Source organism: Strongylocentrotus purpuratus, unplaced genomic scaffold (assembly GCF_000002235.5).
Source record: "Strongylocentrotus purpuratus isolate Spur 01 unplaced genomic scaffold, Spur_5.0 spur5_scaffold_18, whole genome shotgun sequence".
NCBI classification, from domain to species: Eukaryota; Metazoa; Echinodermata; class Echinoidea; order Camarodonta; family Strongylocentrotidae; genus Strongylocentrotus; species Strongylocentrotus purpuratus.
Window position 1 is genome coordinate 24561779 of NW_022145603.1, and position 13479 is coordinate 24575257.

Below are 13479 nucleotides of genomic sequence, written 5' to 3' on the forward strand. Positions count from 1 at the left end.
ATATCATATTAGTCCCTCAAAAAGGATATTTATTTGAACTTTATCACCTTTTTGCATTACGGTAAACATACTCATCTCTATTTAGGGAAATTGTTACATTATTCTACATTTTTTATTCATGTATTACTTAAGGGTAGTAATTTCTGTGATTATTCAAGCTAGCACAGTTCAAATTGTCAAAACTTTGATGGTTATTTCTGCAAGCCAAAATATAATTCTCCATATTTTGTAAGTTATCTTATTTATAACGTCAAATTAAGAGGACTCTGAACCTTTTTTGGTAGCTTTTCTTTTTTTAATATTCAATTTCAATTTTTTTATTTCATTAAGTGCTTGCCATTCGATTTTAATGTTTCCCATTTGCAAGTTAAATAGATAAGTGCTTGCATACATTGTTGTGTTGACCTGATATGCAGGAAAAATCATGAAGTGGAAAACAAAAGTGGCAAAATAGATATTGGACTATTTCTTTTTAGGAAGTTTTGTTTTCTTAATGCACTTACCGGTATATGGAAAAACCCTGCAAACCAAATATGATTTATTTTTTTTTACATCAAAAACATTTAAATCAGTGTTAATATATACCGGTGTTAATTGTTTTATCATGGAGCTAATGGGTAATTTTGCAAAGACATTGTGTTCCGCAAAGCAGTCCTTCTGGCAATTGGTTCAAAATTGCAAGTGTGGCCAACAGGAGACTGTGCAGAGAGGCGAAGAAAGCAGGCAATGTGTTAAGTTTAGGTATCGAATGTGGTGTAGGGCTGAATTGAGAAATTCAATAAATATAGGATATTGTTGTTACAGCTTATATCGCACAACTATGCTTTCTGTGCTCCGAAACTGCCATTTATCACTGCGATCAGTCAGAAGAGGATACGCCATTTTGGATTTCATTTCTGTAAGATAGTCTTTGAAGAAGAGGTCATTGTGTTGTTGAAGAGTTATTCTTTATTTTATCCATGCAACATCATTTTGAAGGAATTTGAGTGGTCTTACATTTGCTCACTTCTTAAAGGTACTATGTCCCATTTGCAGGTCAAAAAAATGAAAAGGTTAAATTCCAATGGCATTTGAAAGGTAATACTAATTTAGAACTTCCCTAAAAAAGGTTGGGATTGAAAATGTCTTCAAGTGGGAAAATAATGACTATTAGTTGTCAAATTGACTTAGGAGCTATAGGGCCAATAAGTAATAGTCTTGATTTTCAGACCATTGTACCGAATGGTCATACGTTTTGTGCTACGCAAAGATTCAATCAGTTTAATTTTGGCCATCACAAGAAGTGGGTTATTGATGTAGACAAATGCTCATGTACCCTTTACGGCTCATTTTATGTATGTTATTACCAAAGAAGAAAAAAATCCAGTCAGTCACTCAATAGTGTCTGACAGTGAAGTCCAGCAAGTAAACGGGTTTCCTTGCATTTGAATATTAGGACACTGCTAATGTTTAATTTCACAGATAGAACATACATGACATATTCATAATTCCTGCAAAGTTCTACAGAATTTGAGGTTGGCTGCAAAAGGGACATAGTACCTTTAAATGTAATTCTGGAAAACACTGCTCTCTTTTATGTTAGTACAACAAGGTTAATTGGCATAAGAAATCAAAATTGAGTGAAGTAATTGTTTGTGTTTGTTTTGAACTGGCTGCATCCGTATATAGTACAAAGAAACAAAGGGCAAGCACCAGCAAAATGTGTTATCTTTTACAATCATCATGATTTTAATATATATTTATATATATATATAGTTAATAACTCGGTCATTCATACCCTTACTAAATTTTGTAATTTTTCAAGTACCGTAATTAACGTTGTATTAACCGCACCTTTTTGCCGCCGAAAAAACTTCAAAGTCGTTGGGTGCGGTTTATGCCCCTCCACCTGGCGCTATGCCTGGCAATGTCTCCCAGCTCAGTAATCGTGTGTTGACTCACCACTCGGAAACTAGAACAACACTCAAATTTGTCTGTCATCTTGGTTTGAAAGTAATCTTTCTGATAGATTTCAATATGTAGTTGATAAAAATAATTCCTCCAATTTTTCTTCTATTACACGGCGTACCACAAGGTTCTATCCTAGGTCCTCTACTGTTTAAGTCGGCAAAAAAAAATCAGCAATTTTTTTTTTTTTTTTTTTTTTTAGGGCGAAAAAGAGGGGTGCGGTTAATACACGAGGGCGGTTTATACAACGTTAACGTCCCGTTAATTGTCCCAATTTATATTTCTTGAGAATGTGACATATTAAAGCTTACATCTAAAAGTTTTTAACAAATGCCCAAATTCATCCAGTCCACCTTTCATTCTTTAGTTAAAATACCAACACAAAATATCAAATTTAAAAGGGGTATAAATAATTTAGTTGTTAAAGGTAAAGACCAGTTCTGGTCATGCGATTGCATTGTGAAAGAAACATTGTGGAATTGATCAGAAAAGGTTGATCATCTAGCATATAGGTATTGGTGTGTACTGCAAGGTTCTGGAATCATCAAAATGATAAGAAATTTGGCCTAGTCTTGGTAAAGTTACAAGCACTGTACACAGAAAGATGTATATGGGACTATGCGACACGTGCGCGATATCTATCCGGTCCGGATAGATATAATAATTCACCAAATATAGGCGGTTCCCCGGCAAAATATGTATCATCACATATTAGTCAAAACATATTCTTTCACATGATTAGTAATAAGAGCTTCCATTTCATTTTTTTGGAGGGGGGGCGTTTACAAAACTGGTCTTTACATTTAACTGTTTATATATATTTTTGTGGTCAGTATGGTTGCTTCTCCCTATGCAGATGTTAATTGGGTATAAGGTAGGATTCTAAATATTCATCGTGTATCCTTAAGTATACGCATGAAGAGTTGCGACGGCTCAGTGGTGGAGCAGTGTTCGGAACCCAGTCGATTCGCTAGTGCCCTTTGTTCAGGTATTAATCCTCTTTACCAAGTCCCTCGGAGAGGACTTAAAGCAAATTGTACCAGGATGGTTTAGTTAAAGTTACAAGCGTATACATGATTTTTTTTAGTGTTCAGGTAAATACAAACTGGCAAAGAGCAATGTAAGCTTATGTGAAGATGCGCAAGCTTGAACCTGATTTCACTAACTTGTCATTAAGGAATGAACTACAATACTTGGAATCCAGTCTGCATACATTAATTGTTGCTATGTCAGGCAAGCCTTGGGCAAATTTACAGGTTGTGAAGAATAACCTTTGACATTAAAAAAAATATATGTTTGTAAACTGGTCTATTGTGTACCCAGTCTGGAGAAATTCCTTTAATGCTTGAATGCTTTATAATTTTATAACAATAACGTCTTTCTCAACTCAACTCGTGCAAGACTTAAAGAGAAGGTTGAGTTCTGGGAGGAGGTAAAAAATAATTTGTGAGCATTATCATTGTTATTATGCAAGGGTGGAAGGACATCAGATTAAACATGTTCCCTGAAAAGCATGGCTCTTCAAATGCCTTCATATTCTAAATATGACATGAAACATCGTAAAAATCGGGGGTAGGTTTTTTTTTGTCTTGTGCTCGTGTAGTCCCATGTACATCATTCTGTGTACAGTGCTTGTAACTTTGCCAAGATTTGGCCAAATTTCTTATCATTTTGATGATTCCAGAACCTTGCAATACACACGAATACTTATATACTAGATGATCAACCTTTTCTGATAGATTCCACACCATTTCTTTCACAATGCAATCACATGACCAGAACTCAACTTCATCTTTAAGCTTTTCGTGACATCCCTACCTCTGATCTTTAGAATTATTATCAGAAGAAACATGGGAAGAATAAGAAGGTCCCTGGCAGGGCCGGCCTCAGGGAGAACGGTATTAATACTGATGAAGCTACTCTGGGTAAACAAAGCAAAATATTATAATAATGGGTCATCTGACCTTTTCTCGCTTCCACAAAAACAGGAAAAAGGACTCCGGTTGTTATATGTTTAGACTTATATCAGGGTTGAGGTAGTGTTGGGTCGTTGGATGTTTGAAATGAGCCAGTTCATAGTTGCAGTCTGAGCAATGTCTGCAAGCACAGACCCTAATTTGATACTTTATCAAAAAATCATTGTGCCTTGAGAGAAGCCTAGCCCAGCTACCTACTGGTTGTGTCAATATGTGTCAGGAGCAGCTACAGTACATGGCCTATGGTAGTCTTTTAGTGCAGACTCACTTTTACGACTGACCAGGGTTTGTGCTTGCAGACTAGTCTGAGCATGAGCAGATAAAAGGTAATTGCAGACCAAATTGTGAAATACACGGAGACAAAATACTGGATACGTGCTCATGAAAGTTATGTAATCAGTCATATATGCACAAGCAGTGCACTCCATGATACACAGATGGAAGTATTCTTTGAAAAAGGGGAAACATAGGCTATTTATGAAGCACCTCTATCGCTGAAGGAATGATTATTTCAAAATCTACAAAGTGGGACCTCTTCATGTTTTGAAGATCTGTGGTTATTCGAGGTCATTTTGGAAATGTGCTAACCGTGAACTGGTCTATTCGTTGCACTATAATTAGTCTGTAAACAAAGATGGCAATCTCCATGATTTTCACGTACTTGACAACATTTTAGGAGGGCAAATAAACATTAGAAAATACATCGTTAAAATATCGTGAAAATCTGAACAAAAAAATCATTTAAAGTGCTTTAAAAGTAGGGTTTTGAATTATGTTACTGTTCACAACGCTCACTTCGCTCATATTTCTTAATTTTTGAATGTCAGTTCAGCATTTTTTTAAATTTCCTTGTGGCATCTCTGTTAAGTGCTGTTTAAATCCAAAATGTTATCATTATTATTGTTATTTTACTTTCCAAGAGAAGAATCAAGTTGATGATGTAATAAAAACCAAAGTATCGCTGCTACAAAACATCTTGTACAATATTCATTATTTGGCTTGGGAGTTTTATTTCTTGTGCCTCATACTTCAATAATTGCGGTAAAAAAATTCATTGACAATAACAATTGAAGTCAATTCGATGATTATCTTCATTAAAAAAAAATCGCAGCCAGGCATTTTTGCTTCGTACAGAAATACCCTATGCCTCACTTGAAATAATTAAAATGACATTTGTGTTTACATAACTTCATAAATCATTAAAAAAAAAAAAAAACAGCTATAATCAATCTTAAACATCTGTACATGTATTTCAGTATTTCACTTTTCTCTATATAGGATTTGTAATATAATATTTATCAGTTGTCATTACTAGTTTAGGCAGGCGCGTACGCATTTTTTTTTTTTATAATTATTTAAAAAAAATTAAAAAAAATTAAAAAAAATGTTTTTTTACCCCCATGGCTGACCTAAGAAAGTTGACCTTACCCCCCCCCCCCCCCCCCCCCCAACGGAGCAAAATATCAAATTTTCAATTTCGAGACCAAAAAAAAAAGTGTCCTCTTACCCCCCCCCCCCCCCCCCCCCCCCGATTTTAACCCCCCCCCCCCCCCCCCTTCAAAAATCCTGCGTACGCCGCTGAGTTTAGGTATAAGACATTAAAATGCATGAAATCTGATTAGTGGAAACAACAAATTGAAATGAAAGAGAATGTTTATATTTCAGATTGAGTTTTATAGGGCTCTAACGGGAAATGTTTTGTTGCACTGTTATTGATAATAAGATGTAATGAGCGGAGAAAATACTCTCGAAATTCAAATGAAATTGGACAAAATAGACATACAAATTAAAGCCCTTAGATAAATGGTACATGTTTTAAATCACGTGTATTCGTCTAGGTTCCTGCTATCCTAGAAATGAGATCATACGATATTTTATTTTTCCACAACAAGGGAGATATGAGTTGGTCCAGAGTTAGTGTCCATGGTACGGTCAGCTCTGTGACTTCGCCTACAAACTGAATCGAGAAGAATCAGGCAAATCTAGGGAAAATCAGAAAATAGGTTGGCCCCAAAATGAAGCGGTTGGTTTCTTATATTTTGTCTTTGGGATATGGGAGAACAGTTTCGATGTTTTGAAGTTGTTTAAACTCAACAAAAATGAAATAATGAGTCTGGAATCGTTACAATCCATGTGGGGGGGGGAATCGTTTAAAAAAACGTATCTTTGATTGTTTTCACACAATTGAAATACATGGTAGTTAGGTTATTTTGTTCTCAATAACTTTTTCAGAGAATCTCAATAATATGAAAATAGAAATTTGTATCCTTTTCATTGAGGCGCTGTGGGCGAAATATTTAATATTTTGAGAGAAAGAGAAAGAAGAAAGAGGAAAAGATAGAGCGGAAGAGGAAGGACTCGAAGAAGAAGACGATGGAGAAGAAAGAGAAGGGGAGGAGGAGGAGGGGAGATGAAAGAAGAGAAGAACAGGAAGGAGAGGCAGTGAACATCAATACAAAGAAGGAGAGTATGTGGCCTTGTTTGGAGGACAAGAAAATAAAATTACTTACAGAATGATTTTTTTTTTAAATGAAGTGTTTCTCCGGCAAGCGTGCAGACCCGGTCCCTGACGCCCCCTCCCGCTTTTATCATTATTTGAGTATGCCACTGCTTGTCCTTGTTTTGTGAGGTTTTTAATGTTTACATCACACCAGACAATCTAATAACAGGATGGAAAAGAGGTCAATTCCGGAGATGAGCAGCGGGTGGGAAAAAGCGGGAAATTCCATGGAAAATAAGGGAATAAACTATTACAATGAAAAATAGAGAGAAAATATGCGGAAAGAAATCGGACCTCGAAACCAACAATAATATTATAGGCGGACACATTGCAGGAAAACCGCGACTATACTCTCCCTCTTTGTCTCTCTCTCTTTCTTGCTCTCTCTTTCTCTCTCTCTTCTCTCTCTTCTTTCTCTCTCTCTCTCTCTCTCTCACTCTTTTTCTCTCTCACCATCAGGTTAACGCTCTCACTCGCTCTTTGTTGCATCAACTATATTTCACACTTATACAGAGTTTGGATAACAATTCATTAAGTTTCAAACAGGACATTTTGGAATAACAGGAAAACACACGATCCGTAATGCACACCCCTGGTTATACCTGTATGTATACTGATATAGGGAAGTGTACCCTGATATCATCTCGGTTTTGATAAAATCAGAAAAGATGTAAACCAGTTCTTTCTGATCTTGTTATTCTGATGAAATATGTTCAAATAAATAAATAATAAAGAAAGAAAATGAGAGACCAATCGGTGAAAGTTTAAGCAATATCCGATTAAAAGTAGGAAAATTAAGAATTTATGTTATCAGTCGAACACAAATTAGCAAAACTGGGGCGTAACTTGAGAGCTCCTCTTCGATTTGCTCTGTACAAAAAATGTCATAAACTTTCATTTTGTTAGTTATTGATGACGGAATAGACATGTTTAATATAGGGATTGCCTTTGTTTTTTGTTTGTTTTTAGTACAGAGCAAATGGGAGGCGAGCTCGTTAGATAAGTCACAGAGTTGCTAATTTTTGTTTGATTGACTGCACCTACATTATCCTTCTTATTTTAAATTGGCGTTTGCTCAAAATTTGTACTGACTTGTTACTTATATAATGTAGTGGTGGCCGAGTGGTGGTTATTTCACCTGACTGCTAAGAAGCATACATGCTTCTTAGTAAGCAACCAGAGGACCGACGACTTAAGGTCCTCTATCACTAATTAAGAACACAACTTAATATCAGGATGGCCCTCTCCTTTACTTATAGTTTCATATCGCATGCAGTGGCGATCATTGCAAGAAAGAATAGAAAGAGAAAAATCGATAAAAAGACAATGACGGACAAGGTGGAAGGATGATATAGGTTCTTCACTCGACCGACTTGTTCCCTCGCATGTGATCATCTATCCATTTACTTTCATTTATTCCTCTTATACAAAGTCATGTATCACAGACAACTTCCCCCCGTATTCTGTCTTTTGATTGGATCGCGGAAATGATGACGTCATCATTTAGAAAGCCCGTGGAGCCAATCCGTGCGTTAAACGCACAGATCTCTCTCTCTCTCTCTCTCTCTCCCTATTTCTACCGTTCATACAATCAATGTGTGTGTGCGTGCGCCATGGAGCTGGCGCGGGCGGGGGTGTACCTTCTATAAATATACGTCCGCTCATCAGGGCATTCCACTATCCGTTTGACAGCAAGCAGAGTGCACGGTACAGCCTTCCAACAAATTGTAGTGCACGCTGACAGTCCAGCTAGAAAACTTCCAGGGACTATATCCCCGAAGCCTTATCTCATTATACCTCATTTGTCTTCCTTACACCACTTGTAATATTTAGTTCATCTCCGTGACAGGCTGCATAGCCTTTTAAAGATTACTAGAAGAAAAAGAAGAAGAAGAAGAAGAAAAATATGGCAGCATCATACTTTCTCGTCTGTTTCTTGGGATCCATTCTCTGTCTCGCTGCGTCTTCACCCGTCACACAAGGTAATTATATCCCGCCCCCCCCCCCCACTCCGGGGTCGGAGAGACCGCATGCGTGTTCCCAAAATGTCTGGTATAGGGGTACTTTTCACGCACCAAAGTCCGGCTCGTAGTACACAAAAATCCGGCCCGTATTGACTTTACACACCGGACTTAGGGGGTGTTTTTAAAAGGAGGGAACATGCATACGCGTGCCCTAAATAACACTAAATGGGGCCGAGGTAATTATCTGCTATCTACACGTACCATGGTAAAGGCTTTCGAAAACTCCTCCTAAGGCAATTGCATAAGCCTTGATCTTCACCTATTGAAATGTGTAAACATTACGACGACGTAATTGCGTGATCTAATAGTGATTTTCTCTAGGATATATAGAGTAGCGTATTGGACTTATGTATGTATTTATTTTTCCATTTATTTATTTGTTTATTTATTCATTCATTAGTTTTTTGCTTGTAGTCAAGTATTTATATATTCACGTACTTATGTATTTATAGACTTGTGTATTTACGTATTGTGTAGTATTTAGGTATTCGTGTATTTATGTGTTTATGTACTTATATATTTATTTTTTATGTATTTATATGTTTGTATATTATTCACTTATTCAAGGTTTCTTCAAACCTTGACTTTATTTCCCCTCTTCTATGCGATGGGGATTATTTTGTCTCCTTTCATGGTATCATAAATGGTGCTTTAATGTGTGGATGTGTGTTTCTAGACTATGACTGGATCACGAAATAAAGGGCTCAAATAATAAAAATATTCTGTATTAAATAGGTCTCACTATACTAGCAGTCGATATTTCTAAATGCTTTACACTTAGCAAAGAAAGAAGAAAGAAAGAAAGAAAGAGTGAACACTTCTTAGACGGTTAAGATTTTCAAATAAAATACTTGTAAACACTTATCTTTCATCAAAATAAACATAAATGAATTCTATTTTAAGACGGTTTGCAATCGGAATCATATCATTCATGCATACGTGAACATATCCATTTAACAATAAATGAGTATCTGAAATGAAAGTACAAATATCGGGCGTCAATCCGTCCATTCAAATGTTGATGGTCATTAGAGGTAACATATAGGCCTGTATGGCTGGTTCACCATCTTCGGTGGAAAGAAGAGGCAACTTTACTGTGCGTGTCAAAACCATAATAATAAATAATAAAAACGTTACCTATAAAGCGCTTACCACCGAAGTCTCTAAGCGCTATACACACAAAATAGACTGATATACAATTACATCTTATACAAACTAAAAATGCAAATAGACATACAAATTACAATACATATGGAATACACGTCAAAGTGAATAGAGTTAATTAAACATCGAACGCAATTTTGAATAAATGTGTATTGAGACTAGTTTTGAATAGGTTAAAGGTTTGACAGTTTTTTACATTTAAAGGTAATCTGTTCCAAAGTTCAGCAGAAGCCATGCATTCCTGAGATTGCTGTTGACAATCAAAGCTCAACCCTCATCATTGATTCTACATATTCATCATTATTTTCCTCTTCTTCCTCCTCCTCTCCTCCTCCTCCTCTTCTTGTACCTCTTATCATTTTTATCATCAGTTTAATGTTGTTATAATCATTATCATCGTTATTTTTTTTTTTTTTGTATAAGTTTTTTCTTTTCTTATCTGCATCTGTAAATATTACTATTTTAACTCATTAATGTTGTACATGTCTGTCGAGGACCCCACTGAAAATAAGCTCTCGAGCTTTCGTGGGTTATCTTGTTCCAGCTGACTCTGTTATTCTTGTATATTGTATGTTGGAAGCTTGGCGAACAAAAATCAATCAATCAATCAATCATTCTTTGTTTTAATTATTGAACAAGAATGTTTTACAGACGCACGTATAGTATCCATCAACATTTAAATATCTACTTGCTCTATTTTCTCTATTTCCGCAATCCAAGCGATAAAGTTCAAAACTTGATCTTCATTGATATTAGTGGTAATTTTCTTTCATTTGATATGCTTTTATTTTATTATATATTATTGACGGTTTATATGAACATTTTGAACAGTATAGAGAGCTAACTTGTGTTGTTGTTGCTGATTGTATTAATAATAATCCCGGTCAATGTATGCACATTCTTAACTCCCTCTGGAGCCTTCAAGCTAGGCACCATTATGAGCAAACAGAAATTCACATCTTACACAGGGTACTGAGAGTGCCACATGTGGATTAATGTCATGCCAAATGACGTTAGTGCCCGGCTGGGATTCGAACCCTCAACTCTTTAATGAATGAATCACTCCACCATGCACGACACCTCATCCAAAGTATCATTTAATTTGAATTTCTTTCCATCCGTTTTAATTCATCATTAGGTGACGCCTCGACCTCAGCGAGTCTGGAAGAACTTTCGAGAAATTTCCGGGAGTTAGTGAGTGAATTGAGACAAGTTATTCCATTGCTGCAGGTAAACAATATCTATAATTTGATTTTGTCTTGTTATTTCTTCATCAAACGTCATCAGCCTACTAGGACTACATAAATTATGAAATGAAATTATGATAACCTTCGACATTTTATTACATCAACAATAAGTTCTACATTACACTTACAGTATACAACCTGTAATAATTAGGGACTTTTAGATTTGCACGTCGACAGTTTTGACTGCAACGTGTGACGTCATTTTAAGGCACTGCGCATGCGTCACGTCATCTCAGTAGGCGATCGAGAATGCGTCAACCTTGATTTTCCTAAATCTAGTATGGTACTAGTATATGTCTCGTGCGCATAAAATCTACAGTTCCTCAGGTAGACAAAGGAACATCCCTTCCCTGCTATTATGTAAAAATGTGTAAAAACAGGTGTCACATGCATATTCACCTGTTCTACACATTTTTACATAATAGCAGTGAAGGGATGTTCTACCACAGCAATTGTTGTGGGTAGAATGAAGAACTGTATATTTTGTCCTCTTTCTTTGTCTGTCATGTTCATAGTGTTACTTCCTGCATGCATGTATATCGTCGAGTGCAATCTAAAAGATTTCTAATTGTAGTCAACATGGGCAGTTGAGTACGTTGACACGCATGATCAGTCGGCGTTCGTCGTGTTCTCGTCCACTCAATCTAAAAGTCCCTATTGTCATTAGCTAGCGCATGGGTACGTATGATGGGGGAGTAGTGTGCCTGGACGCTTAACAATATACAGGGATATACAGCCGTCACTTTTGCCTTTGGATTTAACAAAGAATATGCATCACGTATAGCATCAATAACAATCATAAATATTCGTTCTTTATAAGATTGTCTAATAATTGTTAAAAGATCTATGAAATATTGCATGTCATTTTCAGATTAAATCAACACAAAGTCTGGTATACGTTTCAATATTGCAATCAACTTTTTTATTCTTTACTTCACATGACCAGCCCTCACACGAATCCGGTTCGGAAACGATCGGAGATAGCCCAGGGAACCACTGGCCCAATCGGAACCGCCGAAGTGGAGATTTATCACTCTCGGCTCTTGCGACAACGTTCACGAACGAGTCCGAAGCTGCGACAGGAATCGAAGAGCTGAGCCGAATCCTCCTCGGCCACCATTCGCTCACACCAGCTGGTAATAATGAGGGGCAGACTCAGGATTTTTTAAAAAAAAGGGGGGGGGGATGGCATTTCGGGATCTTCGCGAACACTGAAACGTTTGCGTTTTTGTTGTATGGGGTGGAGTGAGTATTTTTGCTAGAATAAGAAATTTCAAGTAGAGGTTTATATTTTCATGACATTTGAAAACATGTAAATGCGAAAACACGAACATGTCAAAGTGTTAAATTTTTACACATGTGCATATTTACAGCCCATTTTTATGCAAAAAAGGGGTCATAATGTATGGAAAGTATCTTTTTAAATATACAAGTATAAGGTCATTTTTTAACTCCATCAACTATCATGCGTTATACATTTGGGTATGACGTTGAATCAGCGGGGATATGATTAAGCGTATCCGGACACCCACCCCCTGGACATCCCCCCGATAATCACCCCGAGGATCACAATCTTCTAGATCAACCACCCTCTAGGTCGACTACCCGCTAGGGCAAGTACCCCCCCCCCCCCCCACTGAGCGACTTTTCGAATTTTCAAATTTTCGGGAGCAAAAATTTGAGAAAAAAAAAGTTGGGCCCCCTCCCCTAAGAAATCCTGGATCCGCGCTTGCCCCTACGATAACTGCCCTGTAGAGCAACTACCCTCTAAGACGTTTACCACCGTAGGACAACTACCACCGGACAACTAACTACCCCTAGGACAGTTGTCCAGAGGGTAGTTCTCCTAGGAGGTATAGTTGTCCTAAGGGGTAGTTGTCTCGCGGTGGTTGTCCGGGGTTGTTGCCCTAGGGGGTAGTCGTCCTATAGGGTGGTTATCCTAGCGGTGGTTTTCCAGGGGGAAAGGTGTCCTAGAACCATGAATAAGGTACCGAAGTGTGACGTCATACTTGCCAAGTCGTTATGGTTGCTGGTTCCAAACAATTTCTTGCCACACAATGGTCCAGGACGTGATCTCTCCAGCCTTAAACACTGAATTTGCCCTGATCCAGATCGATGCTTGAATGATTTCGCGGTGAACCTCATGCATGCGCAGGGTCTGATATTTAGAACCAGTAACCTGGACGACGAGCGAGTATGACATTAGCATTTCGATACTCTTTGTACGCTAATTAAAATCAAAGTATTGAGTTATTTCATCTCTCATCTTTCTACGCCAGGTGGCACTGTATATACGCACTGGGGACGAGACGACTGCGCTGACGGATCAGAACTGGTCTATTCAGGTAGGTCCTGGATTTATAATCTCATGTAGGGATTCGATAACAAAAAAAAATCTGTTAGGCCGGGTAATCAGTTCATTTTCTTATGAATAAAATCAACAATACGAATGTAACACACAATCTAGAAAGAAAAAAAAGCAACACAAAAACGGGTAACCCGACACATGCTCCGGCGACGATTGTTCCGGTGACAAATGCTCTGCAAAAATCGTCAATTGCTCTGTTACATTTGCTACGCGACATTTGCTCCGACGTCCACGGACAATTACTACGCCGGCA

The 13479-nt window shown here is 37.4% G+C and overlaps 1 pseudogene; it reads left to right on the forward strand.

The window, feature by feature from the left end:
• Positions 1 to 8108: 8108 nt before the first annotated feature.
• The window catches only part of LOC115918758, an 8971-nt pseudogene continuing 3600 nt past the window's right edge, over positions 8109 to 13479 (forward strand).